General features: G+C 40.0%; 1 long non-coding RNA gene across 1 annotated transcript; it reads left to right on the top strand.

Annotated features, from left to right (window-relative positions):
• The first annotated feature begins 2336 nt into the window (after nucleotides 1-2336).
• Nucleotides 2337-8906, top strand: LOC132267699 (uncharacterized). The gene is made up of 3 exons (XR_009469057.1): nucleotides 2337-2543; nucleotides 2710-2752; nucleotides 8494-8906. It is a non-coding gene; the product is annotated as an uncharacterized LOC132267699 (long non-coding RNA).
• The last annotated feature ends 4160 nt before the right edge of the window (nucleotides 8907-13066 follow it).

The raw sequence follows: 13066 nt of genomic DNA on the forward strand, positions 1-13066 counted from the left end.
TTAATCTAATTCATTGCTGTTATTGGTTGTGATTCATATATATATGTGCGTGTTTATATGAACTTGCAAAAATTAATTCTAGGAACCTTATCCACCTGTTATGATATATATACATAATGCATTTTTTTCAGAGTTTACATTTATTCGTGTCAACCAAGTGGAGGTGTTGGGTAATGTGTATAACAATGGTATATGTTATACATATGTTTACTTGTTTAAAATGATTTGACTGTACATCTATGATGGGTTAGATTGCACGTTAATATTGTTTTTTTGTTCATAATTTGTTTAGTGAATGACCTGGGTTTCATACTGGACATTGGAAATGGATTGGGTTTCGTGTGCAATATAAGATCATATTCTTTTGATTTAATGATTATTTTTTTTAATTGATTTTTAAGCTAAAGAAAATTAGGAAAAATAGTATTGTTATCCCAATAATTGAGAAAAAATTCCAGGAATTTAGTTTTAAGTGCACTGAACTTAGTTGTGCTGAAATACAGATTGTTATATGACTGTTGGATAGTTTTACGAAATTAAAACCTGAAAAAGTATTATTTTCAGCACTAAAACGGAGAGTACGAAAAGGATATTAAGAGTTAGATTCTGAAATTTTGCATGGAGTCATATTTAATATTAGGCTATGTCCAGAATTTTTGTACTCTCAGTGATTGGGTCATTAGAGTTCTGTTTTTGAATTAAATATGTATTTTGATGCTATAATAATTAATTTGAATTATTAATTAATAATGTCTTTCATAATTCACCATATTTAATAATTAATGGATGAGTTTCGATTAGTCGGAGGGGTAGTCAGGGACTGACCCTATGATGACTTTTAGGTATGGTCAGGGACCTGCCTAATTGGGAGTGCACTACCATTTTATTATGGCCATGGGTCTAATGAGCCCTTATTGTGTGACGTGATTAGGGATCATCTGGGGAGTGGACGTACAATCCAGACACACGTGTGTTTTCGGTAGTTAGGGACTATACGAGTCACACCACTTTATTGGATGGGAGCCCGGGACTCATATGAGATATGTGAATTTATTAAAAATAAATGATGGTTATTGTTAGGGGTGGCAATTCGTGTTGACGTGTCGTGTTCGTGTCAACACTATTACGACACGGACACGATTAGGGTTGACACGAACACGACACGATTATTAATCGTGTCTAAGACCCTTGACATAAAGACGACATGATTATTATACGTGTAACACGACACTACACGCATAACCTATTTAATAAATGGGTCAAGACTTGACACGACACGTTTAAGTCATTTTTGACATGAATACGACATATTTATTGTACACGTTTTGCTAAATGAGTCATTTTTGACATGAACACGACACGTTTATCTGACATCATTTAGTTAATCGGGTTAATCGTGTCATAATCGTGTTTATAGGGTCAAATACGAATACGACACGTTTAATTAGCGTGTCAATCCGTGTCGACACGATTATGACACGAACACGATTAGCCCCAACCCAAACCTGCTTATCTCGTGTCGTGTTCGTATCGTGTTAGTGTGTCGTGTCAAATATTACCACCTCTAGTTATTGTAGAGTTCATAATTAACTGGGATATGCATATTTAATTAATACATTTATTGAGTTGCTTATATATATAGGAATACAAGGTAAGGTTAACTTGCTGAACGATGATTATGTTTAGCATTTCTTGCTGAACTTGTGAGCTCACCCCATTATCACACTTCAGGTGCTCGTAGAGTAGGAACGTGATGGAGACACATGACGGGGACGGATTTTAGCTCGTTGCACATTGATTTATTTTATCTCGGTTTTCCTTTATTATGATTATTGTAATAAAGTTAATATTTTATGAAACTTTATCGAGTTGATTTAGTGGTCATAGATGTTTTGTTATGTTAGAGGGAATTTCACCTCTATTTATGGATTTGATATATGTTTGTCACACTCATGTTTAGTAAATTGGATGATAGAAATTTATTATAATTATATTTTATAATGGATACATACGGAGAATTGGTGAAAGTTATACATCAAATTTTATATACAAGACAAAGAATCTTTGTGTTAAAAATTTGGGGTGTGACATGTTAGGTCCATCATTACTTACTTCTCATCACCGTCACCAAACGTGATTACCATAAGTGCGCTAACCGGACCCATTTCTCCTATTTACATTTCCCAACTAAGAGTGATAAATTCTGTGATATCATCACATCGGAAAAAATAAAGGCAAATAGTTCTTATAGTTTGATGAACGGCTAGGATCATTAGAGATTTGGATGGTTTTATCGTACAATTCACAGTCAATTGCAACCTGATGTTACCCTTTGGATTCCAATCTACACTCTCTCTCTCTCTCTCTCGACCTCTCTCCCTCCAATCTCCCCCTCCATACTCTCTATACATACAACACATCCTTCAGAGCCAGAACCGGCAAAATGGGCAACGACGAGGCAATATTTTTCACCACACCAGTAACCAAAAATCCCACAACACTGACCGGAGATTTTGAAGAAGAAGCTCATGATTAGATTTTGTGTAAGTCCTCTGAAAATGGTCCATGCTAGTGGTAGTGTGTTTACAAGCATTCTTCGGTTGTGTGTGTATTTTTTTGTTTTGTTGGATTTTGTGTTCAAAGATTGGTTTAGGTCGATTTTCCATTTCTTGGTATCTAACTTGGAACTTCTTCCATTGGTTGCTTCAGAAAATTTGAGGCCGACCCAACCCTACTTCTCTGCAATTTCACTGTAAGCATTCTATTGTAGGAGTTCCATTCAATTTCTTGGTAATTTTTTTTTTATTTTGGGGTATCCGTACCTATTTAAGTCATCTCTTTCTCAGTTAAATGGGCTTGCTAATAATATTGATAGTTAATGTGTTTGATAATACTATTGTACTCTGGGTAGTTATGAACTTGCAAACAAACATGAAGTGGGTTGGTGACAGAAACAATTAGAGTTAGGAGTATTTAATTTCTTTCATTAAACACAATTTTCTGTCACTTGTCCAAAAAAAAAAAAAGTTAAAATAAACTGCTCAGTAAGTGGGTGGTGTATGCAGTCACTTAATTTTTTAATCGAAAATCAAAATCAACTGGACTATATATATATATATATGTACTTTGTAATTCAACTTTTGTTAACATGTCAAAACCTGAGCAGCTGTCTATCGGAAGATTGAGTGTATTACAGGATCAATAGCTGCTAACATCAGTTCACTAACCTTTCTGGCCTCACCCCTAACCCTAACAAAAGCAATTTGTTTTTCAGTGGAACTCCACATCAGACCAAAAACACCATATACAACATCTTTCAATTCCCTTGTGCTGAGCTACTTGTCAAATACCTTGGCCTACCTCTAATCTCTACTAGACTCACATCAAATGACTGCCAATCCATCATTGACAGCATGCTCTCTAGAGTTACAAGTTGGACTGCAAGAGCTCTATCCTTTGCAGGAAGGTTACAGTTGATTCAAGCTATGCTTTTCAACATGCATATTTACTGGACAAACCTCCTGATTTTACCAGCTAAAGTGTGTGACAAGATGAACCAAATAATGCAAAGATTCTTATGGTCAGGCAAAGCAATGAACAAGTACTAAGGTGGAATGGGAGTATGTGTGCAGCCCTAAACATGCAGGAGGATTGGGCATCTATGATATACAACTTTGGAACAAGGCCTCAATTTTGAGACATATCTGGACTTTATGCTCTAATGACTCAACTAGAATTTGGAAAGAATGGACACTCAAGAAATTAGTAAAAAACAAGAGCCTTTGGGACATTTCTATTCCTAGTGACAGCTCTTGGTTCTGGAGAAAGCTTCTACAGAATAGAACTTTGGCACAGCCTTTTGTCAAACACATCATCAACAACGGCTCATCAACAATGGTTTTCTTTCACAATTGGCTCCCATGTGGACCTCTCTATTAGGTATTGTCTAACTTCAATCATAGACAGGGTTGGTTACTCAACAAATCTATGAAAGTATCTTTATTACTTACTACTTCCCAATGGTCATGGCCTAGACATATTTCAAATATAGTCTTACCTTATTGCAATATCAGGAACTTACCATTCCCCAACATTCATTGCAATGATACCATCCAGTGGACTCCATCTCCCAACAAGACATATTCCCTTAAACATACCCTTCTTGCTATTACCCAACCAATCCCCCCTACCCACTGGCATAATGTCACGAAGTGATTCCTAAGACGCTTGGAGGATGGAAGACACGCATGCTGGTTGGCAAAGAGCAGAGTTTGACTGGGAATGGTTCCAGGGAAGGGGCGTGCAGGAGCACAGGATGGTACCTCTTCAGAGTTCAGGCAGGTCGACTCGGTTCAGTTCGAGGTGCTTGTCGCTGGTCGTGGACTTGACTATGAAGAAGGGAGTTGGCCATCCCTGCACAAACTGGTCGGGAGCTGGAGCCGTTCCCCTGACGAGGCCATGGCAGGCCGAAACCAGTCAGCATGTATCCTTGGGAGGGCAGGTCGTGGTGGCTGACCAGGGCGCTTGCGCGAGCTGAAGCAACGCCTTGGTGCCGCACGGGCCGTGCCGCTGCGCCAAATCTCTAGGCCCGTGACAAATGGTATCAGAGCCAGGTTTTGGGGTAAAGCACGGTAGGGTGCCCCCTTGTCGGTCCGGGAGGGGTCAGAGAACGCGTGTGCTTGTTCATTGATGGGTTGCAGTCTTGGGTAGCCACAGAGCTGAGAATGAGGGAGCCTAGAGACTTGGCATCCGCAATGGCTATAGCGGAGCGCCTTGAAGACTTTAGGCACGATGACAAGAGGGCCACGTCTCCCAGGAGGGACCACGGTAAAGGTGGGGGAGACCGTCGCTTCAAGAAAAGGGGCTCGCCCAAGTCAAGTGATGATGAGCACAGCGATGAGGAGAGACGCCCACGCCATGATAAAGGCAAGGACCATGGAGAGAGGTCTAAGGCTAGTGGCAAAGGGGAGCGCCGCGATAAGGGCAAGTGGGAGCCGAAGCGCTACTTGTGCGAAGGGCCGCACATATTGCGACACTGCCCCAACAAGAAGACCATGAGCGCCCTTGTGAAGGATAAGGGCAAGGGCAGGGTGGACGATGCGGGCAGCGATGAAGATAGGTGCATGGGGGCTATGCAGATGCTGAGTAGCATGGCGCATGACACCAAGAAGAAGGGCAAGGCAAAGAAGGTAGCTGGGGTGCGCTATGTGGATGCGCAGGTTGGTGGCAAAGCCGTGCAAGCGTTGGTAGACACGGGTGCTACACACAACTTCATTACCCCGGAGGAGGCGCAACGACTTGGCTTGGAGATGCGCAAGACGGAGGGCTGGATCAAGGCCGTCAACTCCGAGGAGGCACGCGTGAGTAGAGTGTGCAAGGAGGTGGAGCTATGCATGCAAGGATGGAAGGGCGAGGCTGACTTCCAAGTTGCGGAGATGGACGACCACGACATGGTGCTGGGGCTGGAGTTCATGGACAGGAACAACGCCGCGCCACTACCATGCCTTGGTGCGTTGATGATACTTGGAGGCGAGGAAGGCAAGGCCGCATGTATGGTGCCGCTCGTGGGCAGGAAGGAGAGTCCAGAGGTGGCAGTCAACACGATGGAGCTCATGAGGACTTCACATCTCCCGAAGGGCGCTCGTACGTTTGGGCCAAGGACATATGCGCAAGTGCTGATGACCTGCGAGAGGCTGGGTCAGCTGAAGAAACCGTGACGAGGGCGTCACGGAAATGGGTGGGGGAGAATGTCACGCCCCGCCTATGGAGGTTGTGCCACGCAGGCGACACGCAGACGCTGAGGAGGACGCTGCATGGCAAATGGAGTTTCTAGAGTCTTCCGGAATAGTCTAGAGTTATGTGGAAGATTCTAGATATGTGTAGAAATGTGTAAAAGTGTGTGGAAGGTTCTAGAGTTCTCCAGAGTTGTGTGGAGTAGTATGGAGAATTCTAGAATGTTGTAGATACTAGTAGATAAGTATGGAAGTGTGAAGAAGGTGGGAGAAGATTCTAGATAATCAATCTCCACCGTTGGTTAGAATGCATCATAGCCGTCCATTAGGGATGGGGATGCCTATAAATAGAGGTAGGACTTCATTTTGCAGGGAACAAGTCCTAGAGTGAGTCTTGAGAGCCTTGTAGAGAGCTTGAGTGCTAGCCTTGTACAAAGCATTCTTTGAAGTAATAGAAGTGTTCTTTCCTTGCCAACTTAAGTGCCTTAGTGTGTGTGAGTGTGCAAGCCAAGTGAGGAGAGGGCGAGGGCAACTACAACACTAGTAAGCGCACGAGGGGAGTGTGTTGGCTAAGGTGTGCACGGGAGTTAGGCTGACCAAGTACTTGCGAGAGTGAAAGCAACGTCTTGGTGCCGCACGGGAGCAGCTAGAGTGGTGCTGAAACTCTAAGCCCGTGACAAATGGTATCAGAGCCAGGTTTTGGGGTAAAGCACGGTAGGGTGCCCCCTTGTCGGTCCGGGAGGGGTCAGAGAATGAAGACGGTGCATTAAAGTTGCGTCGATGTGGAGGAATCAATGCAGTTGGGGGGGAGAGCCTCCATCTCCCCAGGAAGAGGCGTCCGTTGAAGTTGCGCATTGAAGGGCCGGAGGGCCGCGCGCACCAAAGTTCGTGCTTAGTCCTTGGGTGATGCAAACCATGGTGAAGGGCGAGCATAAAGTCGGCAGAAGGCCATTGCTTACTCGGGATGTCGCGGAGGCGGCATGACGGAGAAGAGTCACGTCCTTGAGGAGTGGACGTCCCCTTGGTCCGAGGCCTATCATTGGGCGAGTGCAGTGCAGGGAGCTGCACAAGGAAGCGATGGTGGGAAGGCGAGCATACCGCATGGAGGCAGACTTTGGAAGGGAGTGGACGCAGTAGTGAAGCGCCGCACTGCGACGAGGACGTCGCAGGATTTGGGTGGGGGAGAATGTCACGAAGTGATTCCTAAGACGCTTGGAGGATGGAAGACACGCATGCTGGTTGGCAAAGAGCAGAGTTTGACTGGGAATGGTTCCAGGGAAGGGGCGTGCAGGAGCACAGGATGGTACCTCTTCAGAGTTCAGGCAGGTCGACTCGGTTCAGTTCGAGGTGCTTGTCGCTGGTCGTGGACTTGACTATGAAGAAGGGAGTTGGCCATCCCTGCACAAACTGGTCGGGAGCTGGAGCCGTTCCCCTGACGAGGCCATGGCAGGCCGAAACCAGTCAGCATGTATCCTTGGGAGGGCAGGTCGTGGTGGCTGACCAGGGCGCTTGCGCGAGCTGAAGCAACGCCTTGGTGCCGCACGGGCCGTGCCGCTGCGCCAAATCTCTAGGCCCGTGACAATAAGCTCACATGGTTTAAACATGCCATACCAAAACACTCCTTCTGCTTGTGGCTAGCAATTCAAGAAAAATTACTTACTCAAGATAAACCTGCACTTCTCTACACAATGCAACCAAATGTGTGTATCTTTTGTCTAAGAGCTGCTAAAAATCACGAACATCTGTTCCACTAATGTGATTATTCAAAAGTTGTATGGGCTGGTCTTCAACATAAATGTGGGTTCTACACAAACCCTAACTCTTGGAAAGACTTCCTAATTTGGGCATCATCTAATTGGAAACAAAAACTTAAGAGAAGCAGAGTTATGGTTTGGAGGCTAACATTGGCTAGCTATGTTTATCACATTTGGAAGGAGCGAAATAATAGAATGTTTAGAAATACCTCATTACCTCTGGACCAAACAATGAACTCAGTGATCAACGCAATCAGGCTGAAGCTATTCTCTGTCAAGAAAGTTGAATGCCCCTTTGCGAGAGAAATTGCAGCAGATTAGAATCTCCCAGCTTCTTTTTATGAGCCTGACTAGTCAAATCCCTTCTTCCATTTCGCAACTACTCAACTCACCCAAAATCCTCCACCTCTACCACCACCACTATTTCCACTGATCCCAACTTCTCAACACCTTCCCCGACCATAACCAGTAGTGTGGATTCTTCATGGTTTGTTGAGTCATCCCACCCGAGTATGTGGTTGAAGGTAGTTAATGCTATGGATATAGAATGTTATATTTGGGCTTTTAGGCCTAGCTCGGTTAAAGACTTCCTTGTAGGTTTCTTTGGGCCACTATAGTGGACTTTTTACTTCTTGTTTCCATGCCCAGTTTTGTATGGGCTGAAGGACCTTCTTGTAATTTCTTTCTTTTTTAATGAATTACTTATTTACCGAAAAAAAAAAAAAAAAAAACATCAGTATACTTAATTTTTTCAGTTCTATCATGTCTTTTTTCATATTGCTTGTTCAGTTTATATATGGTTGAAATAATTGCATTTGAAGTTCATATTGCTTGTTTAGTTTATATAATCAATTTTCTGTTTCAGATTTTTTTTTTTTTTTTAATTCATTTGCTGATTTGCGAAGAACATAGTTTTTTACATGTTTTTGAATTTTTATTGGGGTTTTAGTATATGAAATGGGATGATTTGCACTCTTTTAATGATTTGCTAATGTGATTTTTGACAGGAAAAATGGAGAATCAAGTCATTTCCAATGTTGAAACTTATATTTCATTTGAAACATTGAATGGCAATCTCATTCAGGGCCTATTGGCAGCAGAAGCAGAGTTTAGAGCGCTACAGTGTGATTTAAATTCAATATTTCTATTACCATTTTCAATATGCGTTATATATTTGTTGTTACATGTATTGAAAATGGTAATAGGAATATTAAATTTAATCTGAATTCTACATCGGGTATATATTTGTTGTAAGTTTTATATGTACCACTCGCAAGTACACGAATCATGGTGGACATGTGATGAAGTGCTAACAAGCAGCGGAACTGTTGGTTGAGCAAAGAATGCATTTTGATTCTTGATATGTTTACCTTAAGTATTAAGATTATATCCTAATCTTATGCATTGGTTTACCCAAGTTGGTCAGGTTGATAAACAAATCTGGTCAATAGCCACGTTGGGTTGGGGAGGGGGAAATGCATTTTTCTTGGTTGTCTTTAGGTGGAGTGAAAGCATTTGACAATACATAAAATATTGAATTAATGATTAATTAATTAGAGAGCTCCTGTAGCATTGATCATGGATTCATGGGTAGGTAAGGTAAAAGGAAAAAGTTGTCTGAAACAGTGTTGCCCTGTTATTGAAGGTTAGATTGTTTTCCACTTGAGGGAAGATTTATTGACTGAACCAGTAGGGAGATGTGATTTAGTTCAAGTTGAAGGTAATAAAAGAAAAAGGTAGGTTTAGATATGTAAATGTCAGAAAAATATCTCTCTTGACCTCTCTAATAATTCATTACACAATTTTTCTATCTCCCCTCTTCTATATCTTATATGCCTATTTATAGGCAATTACAAGTGTTATAACTAACTTCTGATGCTGGGCTCTCAGTCTTCGGGCCTTCTTCCTTTTGGGCTTGACTCAATCCGGTGGATCTCCGGTGTTGGGCCTGTGGTATTAGTCTTCAAGCTTGGCCTAGAACTTGCTGCCCAACCCGATGCTCTCCTCTTGGGTCAGACCCGGCCCACTCAACCTTCGATATCCTCAACTGCCCTCATAATTACTCCCTAATAAAATAGGGGGTAATTATTAATGGCTGCAAATCATGACTTTGATGGCTCAAGAAGATCTCTTGGGAAAAAAGGTGGTTGAACCTAGAAACGATGCTTTGAGATTCAAAAACCTTCTCGCTTTCCTGACGCTTCGGCCTTCGGGCCCACTTTGTCTTTATAAGTCTCAAAGATGCCCCCACATTCCTCTTTACCGTCTCCATCCTGCCTTGCTGTTAGTTAAATCTTTGCTTGTCCCTTTCGAATCAAATCGAATCTCTTCTGGTGAACTCTTGCGAAAGCTTCTTTTGCAGCGATCTCGCAGTGCTCCTTGCAGTCTCCAATCTTTGAGGTTAGTTTTGCTTCTATTTCTTCTTTCTGGGGATTTTCTTTACTTTCCCAGAGTTCTTGCTCGCTTTCATCATGACAATCGACCTGGATATCCTTCGCATGAAACTTAATCTCCCCAATGACGTTCAAATTAGGGTATGTCCCAGAGATGTAGACGTTAGAACCGGTACGGGTCTTTTTCCCGGCGAAGTTTTATTTTCCCATCTTCATCTTAACGTCATTAGGTTCCCTCTGCACCCCTTCTTTAACTATGTTTTTAATAGACTAGGGATTTCCCCTCTGCAAGTAAATCCAAATTTCTTTAGAATCATATCCGTTCTGCTGCTTCTGACCTGTGACAGAGGTCTGGATCTTGATCTCATAGATCTTCTCCTCTGTTACAAGGTTACCAAAATCCGAACTGATGAACCATTCTACCACTTCTACCCGTTTGACAAGAAGTCCATATGTAAGGACACAATCAAATCTGAGAAGGGTTGGAGAAATAACATAATAGGGGTTAGGGGGGCCTGGTCTTCCACGGCTGCAAAGGATTATCCAATCCCGAGCGCCTTTAGCATGTGCTCTGTTTCTTCGTATAAGAAATATAAAACACATAAAAACGATTGTCCCTGTGAAACTTGTATTCCTCGCTTTTGCACTTTCTTATGCCGTTCCTTGGGCATCCCTTGTAATGACTTGTGATACCCCCCGGATTTTTGAATGCGGGTTGGCCAGGCCCACACCCGAATACCCGAGGATATCAAAACAAATTGATAATAAACGAACACAGAGTACAAAAGAATAAAGAAGAATAAATAAAATGTTGACAAGAAACTAAAACGATAATCTAATAATAAACCTCAGAATATATTTCCATTAATTAATAAACTCTTCTGATACAACTGATCCTCCAAAATACAACTCGAAAATCCATACTGTGTGGACCCCTAGAAAATCCAAACTAAACAAATGACAGCAATAACTGTCTAAATCAGGAAACTGAATCGTAAAGGAACTCCTATGTAGCATCGGAAGAATGAAGTAGACTGATCCCTGCTCAGCACGAACAACCTCTACTTCTGACGAACACCTGAAAAATAATGGTGGGTCAGGCCCACAAACAAGTTCTACTCTACTACAATCCAAGCAGAAATCCGATACACGTATACATCCTAGTCAATCCAACAGTAACTAGTAGTCCGTATATATATATATATACATACACTAAAGGAACCTCACTAGACTATAGGGTTGTCTCAACCTGAATAGTAGGTAATATGCAAAACGCACATATAGTGGGCATGAATACCTAAACCTACCAGGGTACACAACTACACTATATCTAGCTACACATCCCTGGCGATATACGCACCCTAACCATTGATCCTAAGACTCAAGCTCATATCATGGCACCATACTTATATATATAAAATCTAGTAACCATCCTATCCGGTATAAATTAATCATCCACAAGTCATTCAACTTGTTCAGCTGACCTGACTTGAATATAAGTAGGACTTAACATTTTAGTTAATCCATTCCCTTATATAATAGATTAATCATCCATAAGTCGTTCAACTTGTTCAGCTGACTTGACTTAAATATAAGTAAGACTTAACATTTTAGTTAATCCATTCCCTTATATAAAATAGGTATGACTTAACTGATAAGTTAATCAGTTCCTAAAATGCCACCGTCCCATACCGGTGCATTAAATCACACAATTCAACAATTGATGTAACGATTAAGGAAATACATCAAACAATCCAGAAATAACTATGATAATATGACTTCAAGTTATCACAAAATAGGAATGACTTATTATTTATTTAAGTTTCCTATATCATATGTCCTACATAAACTGAATCTTATACATATGATGATATTTTATTATTCCGTCAAATAAGCATTCTCCATATCCAATTCATCCTAAACATTTAAATTCAATTGTTAAAACATATTAAAAGATTAAATTCATTCGTTTGTTTAAAACATTCAAATAGCAAGCATCATTATGATTGAGTCTATTTAAATTTATTTAAACCCAAACCTAGTTCCTATTTAATGTTCAGGAATCCTAAGCATGTTTCTACGTTCCATTATTCCACCGATATGAAATATACATAATTTAAACATGTAAAAATTCACACCGGAAATCAAATCAAAATCATGCAATTATCAATTCAAAACACAAGAACAGATATGAACCAAATTCATAAAACCTATGTTCTAATCCAATTAAACATGCATAATTATTTAATTTTATGTGTTTAATAAATTCTGAAATTTCTTAAGCATGTATAGAAACACGAATCAAAGGGAAAGAGATAGAAGAAGAACTTGCCTTAAATTTTCGGATTGAAAGTTAAACTTCTTCTTTTTTGATCTTCTCTCTAAAGGGTTTTCTCCTCCTTCCTTCCTCTTTCTCCTTCTCTCTCTAACTCTCTTTCTCCAGAATATATTACGTGATATATTTTCACTCCTTTTTCAACCCATAGTTGTGTATTTATAGGCTAAATAATAACTCTATTCCTTTTCCCAATCCAAGTCAACTTAATAAAGAAAAATAAAAATAAAAATATTAAAAAGGTAACTTAAAATATGTTACGTATATAATCTATGTATATCCTTATTAATTAAATAAAATATATACATTAGATTATTTATTAATACTAAAGTTACCATAATATTAAAAGGTAACTTAAAACATGTTACGTATATAATCTATCTATATCCTCATTAAATAAATAAAATATATACATCAGATTATTTATTTATACTAAAGTTACCATAATATTAAAAAGGTAACTTAAAACATGTTACGTATCCTTATTATATAAATATATAAAATATATACATCAGATTATTTATTAATACTAAAGTTACTATAATATTAATAAATTACTTTCCTTTTTATATATATGTATATACATATATATCTATATATATAAATATAGAACTATCTTTGGGTAATTATCCATACCCATCCAACCTCCTATCCAAGTAGTCCATGGGACCTAATTAGTTAGCCCATTACCACTAACCATAACCATAAAATAAAATAAAATATTTAATCATTTAATTTACAATTAATTACAATTAATCAAATACATCATTTAAGCACACAATCTAATTAAACAAATAATACAAATAACACCTAGATAAAATACAAATAACACATAAATAAGTAGCCAATTAA

This window comes from Cornus florida, unplaced genomic scaffold (assembly GCF_030987335.1).
Source record: "Cornus florida cultivar Cherokee Brave unplaced genomic scaffold, ASM3098733v1 CherokeeBrave_3.0.0_Hap2_Chr07, whole genome shotgun sequence".
NCBI lineage: Eukaryota > Viridiplantae > Streptophyta > Magnoliopsida > Cornales > Cornaceae > Cornus > Cornus florida.